Raw genomic sequence first — 17,299 nt, 5'->3', positions numbered from 1 at the left:
CAGTCTCGGAACTTTTTATGCGGACGGTGTATGTAATATTAAGCGTCTAAAGTCTGCAACACTCACACAGTGTGGAGATTCGGCAGAACAAGTGATGGCACAATCTTGTGCTTTACATCTTGGGAAATTTATTCTGAATTTGTCACATAACAGATTCAGATGGAGACCTGAATGTTTATTTTATCTTTATCCCTACATATTTGAGTGAAGAAGGTTTCTTGCTAATCTTTTGTAGCGTATTTCGTTCATTTTATTCTAACTTTTCTCTGCAAGTTAATTAAACCCACTCGAATCTTAGGGCTATGTTAGATGGAGGTTCTCGAAAATAAACGTCTATGGGTGATAAGTCAGGTCATGGAGAATAATTTTTGTTAGGGACAAAATATTCCCTGACGCCTCCCGACGACTCAAGGCGTCGTTTTGTTGAATTCACCGACCCTGGGATGAGGAAATTTCAGTACCAGGGTCTACCAGCCAGGTGTGCTGCATCTGCGTACTACCAAGTCTAGTAAACTGATGGAGTGATTTTCAAGAAGAAAACCTTAAGAGTGAGTGTCTCTAAACCGAGAAAGGTGTTTTAGATGCTCGGTCCATCCACTTTTACGCGGAGCGGCTAACTGGCTAACAAGTAACATACACTGCATGCAAACGCAGCAAATTGCCTACGTTCTACCGCCTCTTAGCGGCATAATCAACTTTGAAACACACAAAGCATCGTCGGAAAGCGTTTCAAAGAAAATTTGTTCGCCATGACCTCAAATACCATTCCTAGATGTTCGTCGGAAACTTAGAAACAACTTGTATATCAGCATACAGTTATATACAATTTCGTTAAGTTCGAAATTTCTTTTGATATGTCATGGTACAAAGCAATGACTGTAGGTCATGAAATGAAGAAAAATACGGTGGTACAGTCTAGCATGGCAGAGCAGATCAGTTACAGTTTTGAAACAAGTAGTAGCACTTTGTATTAAAGTGATATCAACATTTGTATTCAAAGCTGCTTGGCAGCACTGGAACTACTGAATCAGAGTTTTTGATTGTGCACATCGTGGAATCAATACAGAAGCTACTTTCAGGCGCCGCTGTGAGCAGTCCTTACAGTTTAATCCTCCTCTGCATTCACTAACAGGGACCGCAAAAGAGCTTTCTTCCTCCCCTGCGAAATCCCCGAGAATCCCGCCCCCGTTCCAATCGGAATCAGTGGAGCTCGTCTAATACCCGGCGCTCTTTGGAGAGAGCGATGGTTTTCCGCGGAGGCCCAGTAAAACCCCCGCAACTCCGGCGCCAACTTCCGCCTGGAGCAGAGAGAGAGGGCGACGCGCGGCACCGGCAGACAGGGGAACCCCCGGCCGCCGGCGTTTGTCACCGCCACCAGCCGGCTGGCCACGCGAGCAGCCCCTGCTCGGCTTGCGGGACGCGCGCAGCGTGGCACTGGCTGCGGCTTAGCGGTCAGCGGGGTCCATCTGTGGCCGGGCGAATTATTAGTTCGCTCGCAGGCAGGCGGCAGCTTCTCAGCGCCAGCGGACGCCGGTCGTGAATCTCGATATAAGCCGAGCCGGAGCCCTGTCCGCCGCGCGGCTGCGCACTGTAAATGACCGTTTGATCCCGCCTGGGCGAGCTAGTCAGATACACAGCCTGTAGTCTCTCGAATGCATATAGTCTGCTCTGAAATCGGTTAGCTTCCAGTTCTGGCTTTCCATGTCACATCATATTGAAACTAATATTGATTTCCAATAGTAGTAGTTACACTGAATTTCAAAAATTCGCATACCTATCGTCATGTTTCCCTACACTCCTCTCCAAAGTATTATGAAAAGGTCTGCGTATATGCACGAAAAATACAAGAAAAAGTACGAGAATTGAGATTTGCAGTCAAAGTGACAATGCCGAAACCAGCAACTTATTTTTATCGCCAAGAGGTTATGTTTGTCACGTAAGTATTGAATGACTGAAGTCCCATTGCCTTCGGAACAGATATATGTCATAATCATCACCGTCATCATGATTATCAGTATGAGGTGTGACGCAGACGAGCACGAATTCGCTCTTGTATTAATTGGTTGCATGAAAGCCAGCAACCTCCAGATCTAATCGCAAGGAATTTTTTGTCATGCCTGAAACACAAAGGATGCATTCTTCTCACAAAGAGTATATTTCCGCTGATGGTCTTTACTGAACTCGTATCTTTGACAACTTCGGATACGGCAATTACGCGTCAACGATATAAACCCTGAAGAGATGCTATGACAGCCGACCCAAAAAGACGAAAGCACGTATCATCGGTGTAGCGCAATGGGAAAAGAGAGTTTGATTACTGATTCGAAGAAACGAGATTCGTGTTGCGCTACACACAAATTTTTTGCCTTCTTAGCGTTTTTAACACATTCTAGGACTGTCTTGAAAATATAACAGAAGTATTTTCTACAGTATTCGAAGTTGTTTACATTTCCTCTGATTGCAAGAGGAAGTATGAAATAAATGTTCAGATGTTCACTTCAGAATATGTAGTGATTTACGGGTTGTGGTTATGTAGGAACGTCAGAGGACAACTTATATTGCGAAGGAAACCAGCAGCAGTAACAATTGTATTCTTCCTGCTGTTTACTTGCGAACATGAGGCGATTTCCATATATTTGGTTAGGAGGAACCTAAGGGAACAGCCTAAATTGGTGCGAGTGAAACAAGTGGAAATAAAATTCTCTTTCCTCCTTATCGTGTCTCGAAAGCTGTCGAAGAGCGAGTACAGCAAAGGCCGTCAGCAGAAATATAGTCTTTGTGAGAGGAATGCTTCATATCCTAATGTCTCGTTTCGTGAAGGTTGCTGGCTGGAAGCAGATATGAAAGCATATGTCTTCCCATCGCATCCCAGACGTTCTCTATGGGTGACAAATCGGGGAACTAGGTAGGAAAGGCAAGGATCGGCACATTACACAAAGTTTTTTACTGTGTGAAATGTGATGAGGGGTCTTGCATAATCCTGTTTGAATATGCATCTTGTGTGTGTGTGTGAAATCTTATGGGACTTAACTGCTATGGTCATCAGACCCTAATCTAACACACTACTTAACCAAAATTATCTGAAGGACAAATACACACACCCATGCCCGAGGGAGGACTCGAACCTCCGCCAGGACCAGCCGCACAGTCCATGACTGCAGCGCCTTAGATCGCTCGGCTAATCCCGCGCGGCTATGCGTCTTGATTCCCTGGTCATGAAGAGTATGGTAACAGGGTTATCATTCTTTCCAAATATCTGCGAATATTCAGCCACCCTTTAGCAATTACTAAACGAAGTCTGAATGATAAAACCATTTCAAATATCCACCTATGCTGCCAAATTCTTTGTACAAGGTGGCCTTTAGTTAATAGTGCATTGCCTTATTAACCGGATAGTTCCGGCGTGTGGCCATTTTGCAGCGCAGTTGTGTCTGTGATAAGTGCGCCATATTTAAAAACTGTTTAGGAAGAAACGCAGCTAAACCAACGCCAGGCAGACCTCATGAACCGACGGACACGAAAAGTCCTGCATTGCGGAGGGTGGTGTAAATAATGGTGTGAAGTCTAAGGAGGGAATCAGCTGTGAGTTCCATAGTACTCCTAGCAGTCTAAGTAGCGCACTGACGTTGTCTAGGGAGTTAAAAACAATGGCGTACCATAGTCGAACAGCTGGTTATGGACGTGATGGTGAAAGATGTGAAGAAGGAAGCGCCGTGGAATATGATGTTTGCGGATGGTGTGGTTCTTTGTGAGCAGAGTATCGACATACTTGAGGAAAAGCTGGAAGATTGGAGGAAGCCACTAGAAGAAAGAGAGTGGAAAATTAGCAGGACAAAGTCAGAGTATTTAGCACTGAAGGATGGGCAGATGAGGTCTTGCAAGATCCAGGATGATGAGCTGGAATCGGTCTACAAATTTAAATACCTGGGGTCGTACATACAGAGCGACGGAGGACTGGAAAGCGAGATAAAACACCGAATAAATTGCGGTTGGAACAACTGGAGGAAAATGAATGGAGTGTTGTGCGACAAGAAGGTGAGCACTGGGTTGAAAAGGAAAGTGTCCAAGTCGGTGGTAAGGCCTGCTATGATATACGGGGCAGAGACATGGCCAATCACAGTAGTCCAGGAAAGGAAGATGGAAGTGGCCGAAATGAGGATGCTGAGGTGAATGTGTGGGGTAACAAGGAAGGACAGGATTAGAAATGAATTTGTTAGAGGAGCTGTGAAAGTGGGACCCATGGGGAAAAAGATACAAGAGAGCGGACTAAGGTGGTACGGACACTTACAGAAGAAGGGGAAGAGTATATCGGAAACAGAGTTGAAGTTATAAAGACTGAAGAAGCGAGAAGGAGAGGAAGACCGAAGATGAGGTGGAAGGATAAGGTATCCGGGGACCTAAGGGAGAAAGCATGGAAGAAGGAAGAGGCATTGGATAGGATACTATGGAGGAGAAGGATCCATTAGAGCAACGCCGACCGTACGTGACGTTGAACAAGGCGACGATAAAGAAAGAAAGAAAGAAGAAAGTGGAACAGCTGCTCATGAGCCACACATTGCTGTTGACAGTGCTAAGCGACGCTTCAAGTGGTGCAAAGAGCGGATGACTGGAAATGAATGACTTAGGGTGGTGAGACACACTGTACGCTGTAACATTCGGATGGAGGTGTTTAGGTTTGGCGAATGCCTGGAGAGAGTTACCTACCATCATATGCTGTGCCAACAGTGAAATACGGTGGAGGTGTTACGGTAGATGGGGGGGGGGGGGGGGGAGGGGAGGTGCTTCGTGAATAGGGTGTAATCACTTTATTGCTAAACAAGACGCTAAATACGGAAAGATATGAACACATTTTACTTCATTGTGTGCTGTGTCCAGCAGAAGAACAGTTCGAAGAAGATGATTTTTTTGTATATGCCTGCCAACGCATCGTGTCATAAACAGCATCTGTGAGGCGATGGTTTGTGTACAATAACAATTCTGGAATGGACTGCCCTGTTTAAAGTTCCGAAGTTCCAACCAGAATCCAATGGAACACCTGTAGGAGTAATTAGAGCGTCGGCATTGCTCTAGAGATTCAAATGGCTCTGAGCACTATGGGACTCAATTGCTGTGGTCATATAAGTCCCCTAGAACTTAGAACTACTTAAACCTAACTAACCTAAGGACATCACACACATCCATGCCCGAGGCAGGATTCGAACCTGCGACCGTAGCGGTCGTGCGGTTCCAGACTGTAGCGCCTTTAACCGCTCGGCCACTCCGGCCGGCCCATTGCTCTAGAGCCTAGCGTCCTACATCACTACCTCCTTTGGTGTTGGCGCTTGAGGAAGAATTGACTGCCTGTCATCGAGAGACATTCAGGCGTCATGAAGGGGAAGGATGAATACTCACCACAGTAAAAGGTGTATGAATACTTTCGATCAAATAGTGTATTTGGGGAGGGGAGAGAGGGTACGGAGAGGCGAACCAGCGAGAAATTGTGTCACCTCCCCTCCCCAGAAATCTCTGTGCAAAATGCCCTTTGTACCTGCGCATCGCCCCATCACGAAACTTCTTACGTGTGCACCCCCACAGGAACTGTGAATCTTACGTAGGCAAAAAGTTAAGGGTCGCGCAATTTTCGAGTAGCTTTACATGAGTATTATTCTGAAGGAGAAACAAGTGGGGAAGTTGGGGAGCGCATAGTGAATCAGGTGGCGCGGCGTTTTTGTGGGCCGACCAGTGTCGCCGCGGTCTTTGGCGCCGCCTTTCAGCGCGGACAGGCCGCAGTGGGCTTTATTCGGGCGGCTGCTGCAGAGGACGTGGAGTGTGCCGCGGACACAGACAGACACACAGTGTGTAATGTATTCTGCGGCCCGGCTGCCGGACAAAGCGCGCGACGCTCCGGCGCCGCCTGCGGCTGACAGCCGCCGGCCGTGCCCTGCGCTGCCCTGCTGCCCTGGCTGGCAGGCAGCCCGCCACACACGCCGGCACTCGTCAGCGCAGAGCCGTGCCGTGCCACGCCGCGGGCGCCGCCGGGGCAGCGGGCCGGCACCGCTGCCATTGTCCGTCGCCCAACCCTCCCCCCCCCCTCTCGCTCCCCTCGACCGTGGACCTACCCCCTCTGCACTCTACACCGTGTGGCCTAAATCCTCCTCACAGCACGACCGTTCCTTGCAAAACAATCTTCATTTAATTGCTCTCTACGGCTGGATATGGAGGCGAAATGGGGCAATTATTGCCGCTGCAACCCTGCGGTAGCCTCTCAGCAAGTGAAAAGGACAAAATGAATAATCAGGTAAACACTAGGCAAGTGAATATCTACATGGTATTTAGTCCGCACTAAATTTTGGTTTATTGCTAACAGCTGTACAGACGGCAGTTTGTTCGATGGCGCAAAACAAAGCTTACGGTGTATCTATACTGCAGCGTATAGCCGTGTTTTGATATTTTAAAAATCGGTATACCTGTAAGGGCGAGTAGGACTCGCGCATCGACGGTTCCGTTCAAACTTATTTATGTATACACAGAGTTCATCCATCGATATGCGTACTGGCAAGATAACAGTTCCGGGCATGTTTTGATTTTAAGCGTAAATTTTTTGTGTCATTTCGCACAGCCTATTGTAATTTTTCATTTGCATTACTAACTCTGGAGTTACTCTGACGAAGGTTTCCAGAGAAGAAAGCGATACAGCTGACCATAGCGCGTTGTTGTTACTCAAACGTGGTATTGTTCTCTGGAACGTTTCAATGGATATTATATGGGATATCGGAATCTTGTCCCAAACAATGGAAGTGCAATCCTGTGTCGATTACCAGTATTACTTTGTTTTGAAACATTACGGATGCTGTCGGGAATCCGGCAGTCTTTCGCCTACCTCCGCTATTTGGCAAAGGCATCATTCTCACAGCGGTATTTCATCATAGGTCAGTCAATTGGCGCAAAGTATTTCTGAATTATACACACGAACCTTACTCGTGAATCATTCTACCTATTACTCAAAACCAGATCAAAATCCGTATAGTAGTTTTTGAGGTTTTTGACTGATTGTGAATGCACTGTAAGTTTATAATGGCAAAAAAATTACTTATGTGCTGTAGTTACGGACTAAAATTTTTGTAATTTTTTTTAATTTACTTGTACTATGTTTGCTTCTTGTAAATTTTCATGACTGTAGGTCAACGGGAAGTACGCTATAGGTTTTGATGAGAGCTAGGGAGCAAGAAAAAAATTGCCGTATTTCATTGTATTAGGAGCTTAAATGTTTTACATTGCCAAGGCACCGCAGACTTCAGTGCGTGATATAAATTTGAACGTGATACCTCTATCCGCTCCTGAGAAAAAGGAGTCTTAACAGTCGGACAGACAAACATACAGACGAATGGACAACCAAGTGATCCTATAACGATTGATTTCTTACTGACTGAGTCACGGATCCCTAAAAATAATACTGTTTAGAATAAAATATGTAAATTGCAGAGACCATCCACAATGAATTTTCTCTCTGGAATGGAGAGTGTGCTGAACTGAAACTTACTGGCAGATTATAGCTCTGTTCCAGACAGGAACTCGAAGATGTCACTTTTGCCTTTCGCGGACAAGTATTCAAATATAGCACGACTCTAGATCTCTACTCACAGCTCTTATTTCCACAAGCGTCTATCTCCGTTCCGGAAACAATCCCCCTGGCTGTGGTTGAGCCGTTGCACCACAGTACCCTCTCTTTCCAGGAGTACTAGCTACACTCTCCAGGAATACTATTCCCGCAAGTAATGCTAGAGAACTGTAAAATTTGGAAGGTAAGAAGGGGGGGGGGGAGGGGTGAGGAGGAGGAGGAGAGAATAGACGTACTGGCGGAAGTAGACCTGTGAGGACAGGTCGTGAGTGGTGCTGCTTGAATAGCTCAGTCATTAGTTCGAGTCCCTGTCCACCACACTGTTTTAATTCATCAGGAAGCGGGAGAGCGAAAATTCATTACGAAAACATTACCTAATCCGTGACCGCTATTTGTCCTATATGTGCTTTCTTACAGGAGCGCTAGTTCTCAAGGTATGCACGGGAACTTGCGTAAAGTTTGGTAGGTGGAAGAGGTAGTGGCGGAAGTAAAGCTGCGAAAGAGGGCCATGAAACGTGCTTGGATAAACGTCTCCAGAGTACTTGTCTGCGACTAAGAAAAGGTACCAGGTGTATCACCCAACATGCTTTCCAAATCTGCGCTTCGCCAAGGAGTCAAAGCAGAATATTGCTCCCTCCTATGTATATCTCGCGAAGAGACCATGAGGATAAAATCAGAGAGATTAGAGCCCACACAGAGGCATACTGACAATTTTTCTTTCCATGAACAATAAGAGACTGGAATAGAAGAGAGAACCGATAGAGGTACTCAAAGTACCCTCCGCCACACATCGGTAGGTGGCTTGCGGAGTATGGATGTAGATGTAGATTTTCAGTAATTGTGTATTTAGCTTGTGTAACTGAAATACTCTGTAAAGCTACTTGCCAGACTAAAACTGCGTGGCGAAGAGATTAGAACCTGGGCTTTTTGGATAGCCACAGGCAGCTGCTTTGGAGATAGCTTTCCTAGCAAGACTCATGACCCGCTTTCACAGATCTACAACCACTAGTATGTCCTCTCCAAACTTCCAAACTTCACTTCATTGCATACCTTGTGGGTCTAGCACCTGTGTAAGAAGAAGTTGCGGAGAAATGGCAGAGACAGCCTAGAGGGTTGTTTCCAGAATGAAGTCACACTCTGCAGCGGAGTAAGTGCTGCTTTGAAGCTCCCTACAGATTAACACGTGTGGAGGACAGGGACCCGGAGCCTAGCTTTTTGTCTTATTCGCAAGCACGTCAACCATCCACTGAGCTGTTCAAGCACAATGCACGACCCAACCTCGCAGCTCTACATCCACCAATATCTCCCTCACCCCTCCACCCTTCCCCCCTCCCCCCAAATCTTCCAAATTTTACGGAAGTTCTTGGTGGACTAGCACTCTTGGTAGAAAAAGTACTCCTGTGAAATAGCTTCGCCTTCTTCTAGGAATTGTTTCCAGTCTGTCTCCGGTCTGGCACACATCTTTTCATTTCCCAGGAAGCTATAAATCAACGCACATACGACACTTATAGGAAGAGGCGAAACGTTCAAGCGAAACCTTGCTCACTGATAGTACACATCCGATATTCGTCGCACAGTGTAGATCAACTTTAATATGTCTGAAATGATACTGTCAGTTTCGTAATGTTTGTGGAATTTTCGAGCTTGTTATTGACTCGCGAGTAACGTCGAATCTTCCACTTTTACTGCATCTGGAAGAAGAAGGAGCGGAAAAATGTATTTATTAGGTAATACATTTGACCCTCATGCCCTTCTGTATACCTTCTCTGAGTTACTACATGAACGAATCAGTCTACTGTGAAAATTCCACGAGGGATCAGAGAGTAACATGCTACATTAGTCTAACAGCGTTCTGGTAATTGAGGTCAGCACTAAAAGCAGGAGGAGCATTTCCCTTGAGCACCGCTAAATTGTGATTGCCAGAGACTAGCAGGCGACCCGCCATAATTTGCTAACAGTCATACACTTTGGTTCGGAGACGCATGAGTATATGATGGTAACTCTTCTGAGATTATTGGTGCAACTTAGAATTAGATAACGGTTGGATTCATTTCAGCATGTAGCAAGTGTCAATTTCTTTGGCTCAGAAGTCAAATGAAGTACTTTGCTTTGCGATTATATTTCTTGGTTGTATCTATTTGAAATGTACGTGTAAAGCAGGGTTTAGAGCCGAAGCCTTTGTCCGTGATGTGCGTGCTTGATCTTGGATTTAGCGAGTAACTATGCGTTTCAGATTGTAATAATCATTACGAGCACAACGAATACCAACATGCGCAAAGAATCACTTCTCATTTACAGGCTTTAATGTTTATTACTATTATTATTACTGTTAATTTTTAGCCCACTATGTATCTGATCAGTTACATGCCAGTGTTCGTCCCGCTCTTTTTCCAGTGGATTTTACAGCAGCTCAGTACCTCTAGAATCGTAGATTCCCTATTTCTCTGAGTTTGCGTGAATTATTTCCGTTGTCCTTTCGCATACTATCCTCCATGTCTGCAGTGAACATGAGGCAAATTATGCTTGTAATAGCACTCCTCTGTCTATGATCTTGTTTTTTTAAGTACACTAAGGGACTATTTAATTAAGGTTGTATTGTTATCCTTGTTAACAGTGTGCTTATTTGTTGAAGATGTTTTTGTTCGCTCTGTAAGGATCCACATGGGAATCCAAACTTAATCTCAACTCATGAGTTAAACGTGCGCCAACGGTGTAGAGAACACTTTATCTTCCTGGAAGATATCATTCTGAAAATGAAGTTAATTTACCGGCATACATATTAAGTCATTCCACGTGTTACCATACACCACTCAGCTTGCATACTAATATTTTACAGTTACCTTTTGTGCCAGAATCAGTATTAATGCTAACTGGGTCGTCATGAATAACGAGATACGAATATAATTGTCTAAGTTTTTATTTATTTTTTATTTTTTAACAACATCCAGTTTTTACCTTCACCATATATCAAGTGTTAGACCAAGAAAATATGATGAGATTAGGGCGTGTACGGTATCTACAGGCAGTGGTTGTGAATCAGTGAATATGATTGTCGTATATTTGGTCCACACTAAATATATTTGTTACCAAATTAGCACTCGCGGACGTTACATCGCTCTCCCAATCTCTCAGCAAGGTAAGAAAGCGTTTTTTGGAATTTTTCAAGGTAAAAAGAGCAGGAGCAGGGAGTTACATATTAAGGCTAGCATGTTTGTCTCAAATGGTAGGGTACTACACGCGAAAGACATTTTTCCTGGTTAGATTGCCGATGCATTAGACAGTTTTTGATTATAGAGAATGTCCGTCTAGAAAGAATCCAATTATATTTCCTTAATTCATTTCGAATGGCTTGGCTAATATCCCAAAGCTTTTTATGACCATCGCCATATAACAATCCGTTTTATTTATCTGAAACTGAATATATATATGGCTCTGAGCACTATGGGACTCAACATCTTAGGTCATAAGTCCCCTAGAACTTAGAACTACTTAAACCTAACTAACCTAAGGACATGACACACACCCATGCCCGAGGCAGGATTCGAACCTGCGACCGTAGCAGTCCCGCGGTTCCGGACTGCAGCGCCAGAACCGCTAGACCACCGCGGCCGGCTGAATATATATATATATGCGTGGAGGTGATGCGAGCCTCCAGTGTTTCCAAATATGAGAATACGAGGGCTGTTAAATGAAGAATGATCCAAATTTTTTGGCAGTATATCGTTACGTGATGGTCCTTCTCGAAACAGGCTTCCTTAGAAGCGATGCACTTATCCCGGAGTTTCTGTCAGGCTGCAATGGTATACAGGAAACCATTTTGGAAGGTCTTAAGTGCCTTTGTACCTTTCAATACTGCTTCAGATGATGGAAAATATCTCTCATGAAAACGAATCTTCAAGTTAAGGAACGGAAAAAGTCACACGGGCGAAATCCGGAGTGTAAGGAGGGTGAGGGATTTCACTTGACGCCGTTTTTTGCAACATACGTGCATTGTTATGGTGCAGCATCCAGCCTGTCTCACTGACATTTAGTATTTTGTGACTGATATGAGGTTGCAAAGTTTTCAGGATATCCCTGTCTTATTGTCCAGTTACTGACGTTTGTGTAGGTAAAAATGCTGATAAAGCATTCCACGAATATAAAAAAAACTGAGGTGAACACAAATTTCCTAGCCGAAGCAACCGATTTTGCTTTTTTGGGGTGTTGTGAGCAAAGAAATTTCCACACTGAGCTTTGCTGTTTGACCTCAGGATCAAAATTATTTAGCCAGGTTTCATAATCAGTAATTGCGTTTGGAAGAAACTCCAGAGCTCCCTCTACCATCAACTTCGACTGTATGTAGATCTGCACGCGAATGTCCTTTTGTTCGAGAGCCCACCACGCGCGAACATATCACATGCACAAATTTTCTATCATCAACTGTGTGTGAAACTCAATGAAATTTTCAGTATTTCAGAAAGCTTTCGTAAGGGTATTGGTCGATCCTCTCACATGATGACAGTGTAGTTGATGTTTTTTACGTAAAAGGAGTAATTGGAGCGCCGCATCAATCTTCATTAGAAACTGACTGTCTCTCTTCTGTAAACAATTTGAAACATAATAAGAGCTGTGCTGTATGGAAGAACGTACTCTTCATAGGCCTCCAATAACATTGTATAAGCCCCAGGTGAAGATCTGTTGAGACGAAAGCAGTATTTCAGAGCTGCTTACTGTTTATAGCTCGTCATCTCCATTGTTGCGGTAGGCGATACCAACGTGTCTCAGCTTGTTCGCCTCTCACAAGAGCGAACCAGGACTGCCGACAGCGAAACTAGTATGGCGTGTTTGTTGCACATTAAGATAAAAGAGTATCACAAGATCAAATTCTAACGCGAGGAATTATACTGTAAAAAATTATGATCATTTTTATTGAACTGCCATCGTAATAATACTTCGAGCAAGGCGCCACCTCTTCCACTGACGTGTTGTCAAATGCAGCACGGCGTGAATGGTAGCAAAGGCATCCTCTGATAATTCTCAACTTTTATTTCGGAACGGATGGCCAATCCTCCAAGAGAAAAATCGGCTCATGTCAGCGCTGTCCCAGACACATTACGAGCCGTTAAGCGAGTCATCTTAAGGAATCCGTTCAGAGACAATTGAAGCGCCGCCGCGCTAAACCGAATTTACGAGGGATGAAACTGCGGGGAGATAGTAATGAAAAGTACGTGTCTTCCGGCAGAGTCACGCGCCGGAGCCGGTGCCGGCTGTAACCGAGAAGACGCCACGCCAGCCGCCTGTGGTGGGGGGTTGGGCGCAAACATTGCCGTCTCAGCCACTCGGCTATCCTTTTGTTGCTGCCCTTGCAGCGTCGCGTCGAGATAGAGCAGGAAAATCGGGCGGGCGGAGACGCACAGGCAGAAAATGGAGCATTTGTGGCCACCGTGAATCACCGATTTTTGCGACCAAAGTCTGCGGTGACGCTCTCTGGAAATAACGGAGAGCTAGTGGACGAAGGCAATCATTGTGTGTCTCCATTCGGTTCGTGAGCAACGTGATTTTTCGTGCAAAGTGGGGGACCCTTATGCGCGAATCGTATTTAGCAAGTGGCGTTCCATTTTCATAAAGATGGGGTGAACGCCACAAAATTTTGAAAGTAGTTGAGGGACGAGAGATCAGAAACGAAGCGAGTACGAGACTGATGTTGCGGGTTGCATACATTAGAAATCAAGGAGGCACTTTTACGCAAAGGCTCTAGAGGGTCTGTTTTGTTCCCACTACAGTTCCCTGAGTATGAAAAGTGTGAGAATGGTGTGGCTGTGGGTATTTCTTACTCGTCAATTCATTCTCTGATCGTGACATAGTACGTAAGTTGCGCGCACGGTCTTGCATTGTAAAGTAGCACTGACAGGGCGTTTTGTGAGATTGTGGAAGGTGTAAGACAAAAAAAAAGTGATGCAGTATATACAACTACCACTGTGCTCCGTGAGAGTGATGTCTCGAAAAAATTCGATGCAGTAGTCAAAGCATAACATGACAAACACACGAAGTTCGTTCACGAAATGGTTGCAGTATTGTTTATTCCACACACACCATGATAACACATAAGTGTTCTATAAAATCAAGAGTACCTGTGGTTTTGAGGTAGCGATTCATAATAAAAAACGTCTCCCGTCCGGGGTTCGAATCCCGCCGCTGCTTACATTTTGATTTATAATCAGCACTGGCAGCTGAAGACTTCCGGCATAAGAAATCACCCTCATTCTGCCAAAGGCCTTGTCAAAGAAGGCGGAGGAGCGGACAGACGTTCAGGCCACTCTCTTGTCCTAGGGATGGGAAACTGCTCCTAAAGGTGGAATAATCACCAAGGATCAACGGCATGAGGATGCAGAAGGCAATGGAAACCACTGCATTAAATGAAATGATAATTAAATGGACACCCTAGCTGCAAACAGGCGTTGATGTACTTCATTGGGGACATGTTGAAAATGTGTGCCCCGACCGGGACTCAAACCCGGGATCTCCTGCTTACATGGCAGACGCTCTATCCATCTGAGCCACCGAGGGCACAGAGGATAGTGCGTCTGCAGGGACTTATCCCTCGCACGCTCCCCGTGAGATCTACATTCCCAACATGTCCACACCACTACATTCGTAGTGCGCCTAATAGATGTTTGCCCATCATACTCATTACTCGTGGCAGATTAATCTACCAAGTCCCGTACGAGTTCGGGCATAGCGTGTGGGTTCGCACAAGAAGGTCAATGGCCGGGAAGCCATATTTTAACTATATATGACGATAGTATCTGTTCCCGAAAGAACAGTTACCGTGGATGACCATGCAGCTTTGCTAGAAATGAAATGATAATTAAATGGACACCCAAGCTGCAAACAGGCGTTGATGTACTTCACTGGGGACATGTTGAAAATGTGTGGCCCAATGAAGTACATCAACGCCTGTTTGCAGCTAGGGTGTCCATTTAATTATCATTTCATTTCTAGCAAAGCTGGATGGTCATCCACGTTAACTGTTCTTTCGGGAATAGATACTACCGTCATATATAACACTGCGCTAAAGACGCGTAACGTGTATCCACAGGAGAAGTGGCCTATAACTGAACAAGTGTATGATGATCTCTCCATTGGCAACAGATTCCGGAATGGTCCCCCATTCGAACCTCCGTGAGCGGACTGCCAGGGGGAAGTTACTATGAGAGGAAGGTTGAATAGTCAGCGGAAGGATAACGTCCTACGAGTCGGGGCGTGGAATCTCAGAAGCTTGAAGGTGCTAGGGAAACTAGAAAATCTGAAAAGGGAAATGTAAAGGCTCAATCTATATATAGGAGGAGTCAGTGGAGTGGAGTGGAAAGAAGACAAGGATTTCTGGTCAGATGAGTGTAGCGTAATATCAGCAGCAGCCGAAAATGTTATAACGGGAGTAGGATTCGTTATCAATGGGAAGGTAGGGCAGAGAGTATGTTACTGTGAACATTTCAGTGACAGGGTTGTTCGTATCAGAATCGACAGCAAACCAATACCGACAACGATAGTTCAGATATACACGCCGACGTCGCAAGCTGAAGATGAAGAGATAGAGAATTGTATGAGGATATGGAAAGAGTAATACTGTATGAGAACAGAGATGAAAATCTAATAGTCACGCGGGATTGGAATGCAGTTGTAGGGGAAGGAGCAGAAGGAAAGGTTACAGAAGAATATGGGTTTGGGGCATGGAATGAGACAGGAGAAAGACTAATTGCGTTCTGTAACAAGTTTCAGCGAATACTCGGTTCAAGATCACAAGAGGAGGAGATATATTTGCAAAAGGCCGGGAGATACGGGAACAGTTTATTTAGATTACATCATGGTCAGACAGAGATTTCGAAATCAGATACTGGAATGTAAGGCGTACCCAGGAGGAGATATAGGCTCAGATCAGAACATAGTAGTGATGAAGAATAGGCTGAAGTTTAAGGAATTAGTCAGGAAGAATCAATACGCAAAGATGTGGGATACGGAGGTACTAAGAAATGACGAGATACGCTTGAAGTTCTCTAAGGCTATAGATACAGGAATGAGGAATAGCTCAGTAGGCCGTACAGTTGAAGAGGAATGGACATCTCTAAAAAGGGCCATCACAGAAGTTGCGAAGGAAGACATAGGTACAAAGACCGTAAGTGCGAAGAAACCGTGGGGAACACATGAAATACTTCAATTGGTGGATGAAAGGAGGAAGTACAAAAATGTTCCTGGAAACTCAGGAATACAGAAAAACAAGTCGCTGTGAAATGAAATAAACAGGAAATGCAGAGAAGCTAAGACGAAATGGCTGGAATAGGAAAAATGTGAAGACATCGAAAAAGCAATAATTGTCGGCAGGATAGACTCAGTATACAGAAAAGTCAAAACAAACTTCGGTGACATTAAAAGCAAGAGTGATTACATTAAGAGTGCAACTGGAATTCCAGTTTTAAATACAGAAGAGAGAGCGGCTAGATGGAAAGAATACACTGAAAGCCTCTATGAGGGGGAAGATTTGTCTGATGTGATAGAAGAAGAAACAGGAGTCGATTTAGAAGAGATGGGGGATCCAGTATTAGAATTTAAGAGAGCTTTGGATGACTTAAGATCAAATGAGGCAGAAGGGATAGATAACATCCCATCAGAATTTCTAAAATCATTGGGGGAAGTGGCAACAAAACGACTATTCACGTTGGAATGTAGAATGTCTGGCGACATACCATCTGACTTTCGGGAAAGCATCATCCACACAATTCCGAAGACGGCAAGAGGTGACAAGTGTGAGAATTATCGCATCCAAATTGCTTACAGGAATAATATACAGAAGAATGGAAAAAATTGAAAAAGCGCTAGATCACGATCAGTTTGGCTCTAGGAAAGGTAAAGGCACAAGAGAGGGTATTCTGACGTTGCTGTTAATAATGGAAGCAAGACTAAAAACAATCAAGGCACGTTCATAGGATCTGTCGACGTGGAAAAAGCGTTCGACAATGTAGAATTGTTCAAGATGTTCGAAATTCTGGAAAAGTAGGGATAATTTATGGGGAGAGACGGATCATATACAAAATGTACAACAGCCAAAAGGGAATAATAAGAGTGGACGACCAAGAACGAAGTGCTCGCATTGAAAAGGAGGTAAGGCAAGGATGTAGCGTTTGCCCCTACTGTTCAGTCTGTGCATCGAGGAAGCAATGATGGAAGTAAAAGAAAGATTTAGGAGTGGTATTAAAATTGAACCTAAAAGGATATCAAGGGTTGAAAATACCGCTTCAATTGTAAATTTGTTTTATTATCATTACAGGTTTCGGGCTCTCATAAGCCTATCCTCAGGTTTCGCAACTGTACTGTGGCCCCCGAGCACCGCGGTGCAAATGATTAGCTTTTCAGAGCATTCAAACAAGGTTAACATGAGAAAAATGTCCAACCGATTTCTCATACACAAACAGCAGTTGATTGGCGTTGCCTGGTGAAACGTTGTTGTGATGCCTCGTATAAGGAGCAGAAATGAGTACCATCACGTTTCCGACTCTGATAAAGGTCGGATTGTAGCCTATCGCAATTGTGGTTTATCGTATCGCGACATGCTGCTCTCGTTGGTCGAGATCCAATGACTGTTAGCAGAATATGGAATCGGTGGGTTCAGGAGGATAATACGGAACGCCGTGCTGGATTCCAACGGCCCCGTATCACTAGCAGTCGAGA

At 44.7% G+C, this 17,299-nt stretch overlaps 1 non-coding gene across 1 annotated transcript; it reads right to left on the bottom strand.

Moving 5' to 3' along the window:
* Positions 1-14,069: 14,069 nt before the first annotated feature.
* Positions 14,070-14,144, bottom strand: Trnat-ugu (transfer RNA threonine (anticodon UGU)). The gene has a single exon. It is a non-coding gene; the product is annotated as a tRNA-Thr (tRNA).
* Positions 14,145-17,299: the final 3,155 nt, after the last annotated feature.

The sequence above is a fragment of the Schistocerca cancellata genome, chromosome 1 (genome assembly GCF_023864275.1).
Source record: "Schistocerca cancellata isolate TAMUIC-IGC-003103 chromosome 1, iqSchCanc2.1, whole genome shotgun sequence".
Taxonomy (NCBI): domain Eukaryota; kingdom Metazoa; phylum Arthropoda; class Insecta; order Orthoptera; family Acrididae; genus Schistocerca; species Schistocerca cancellata.
This window is presented reverse-complemented; position numbering and strand designations above follow the sequence as displayed.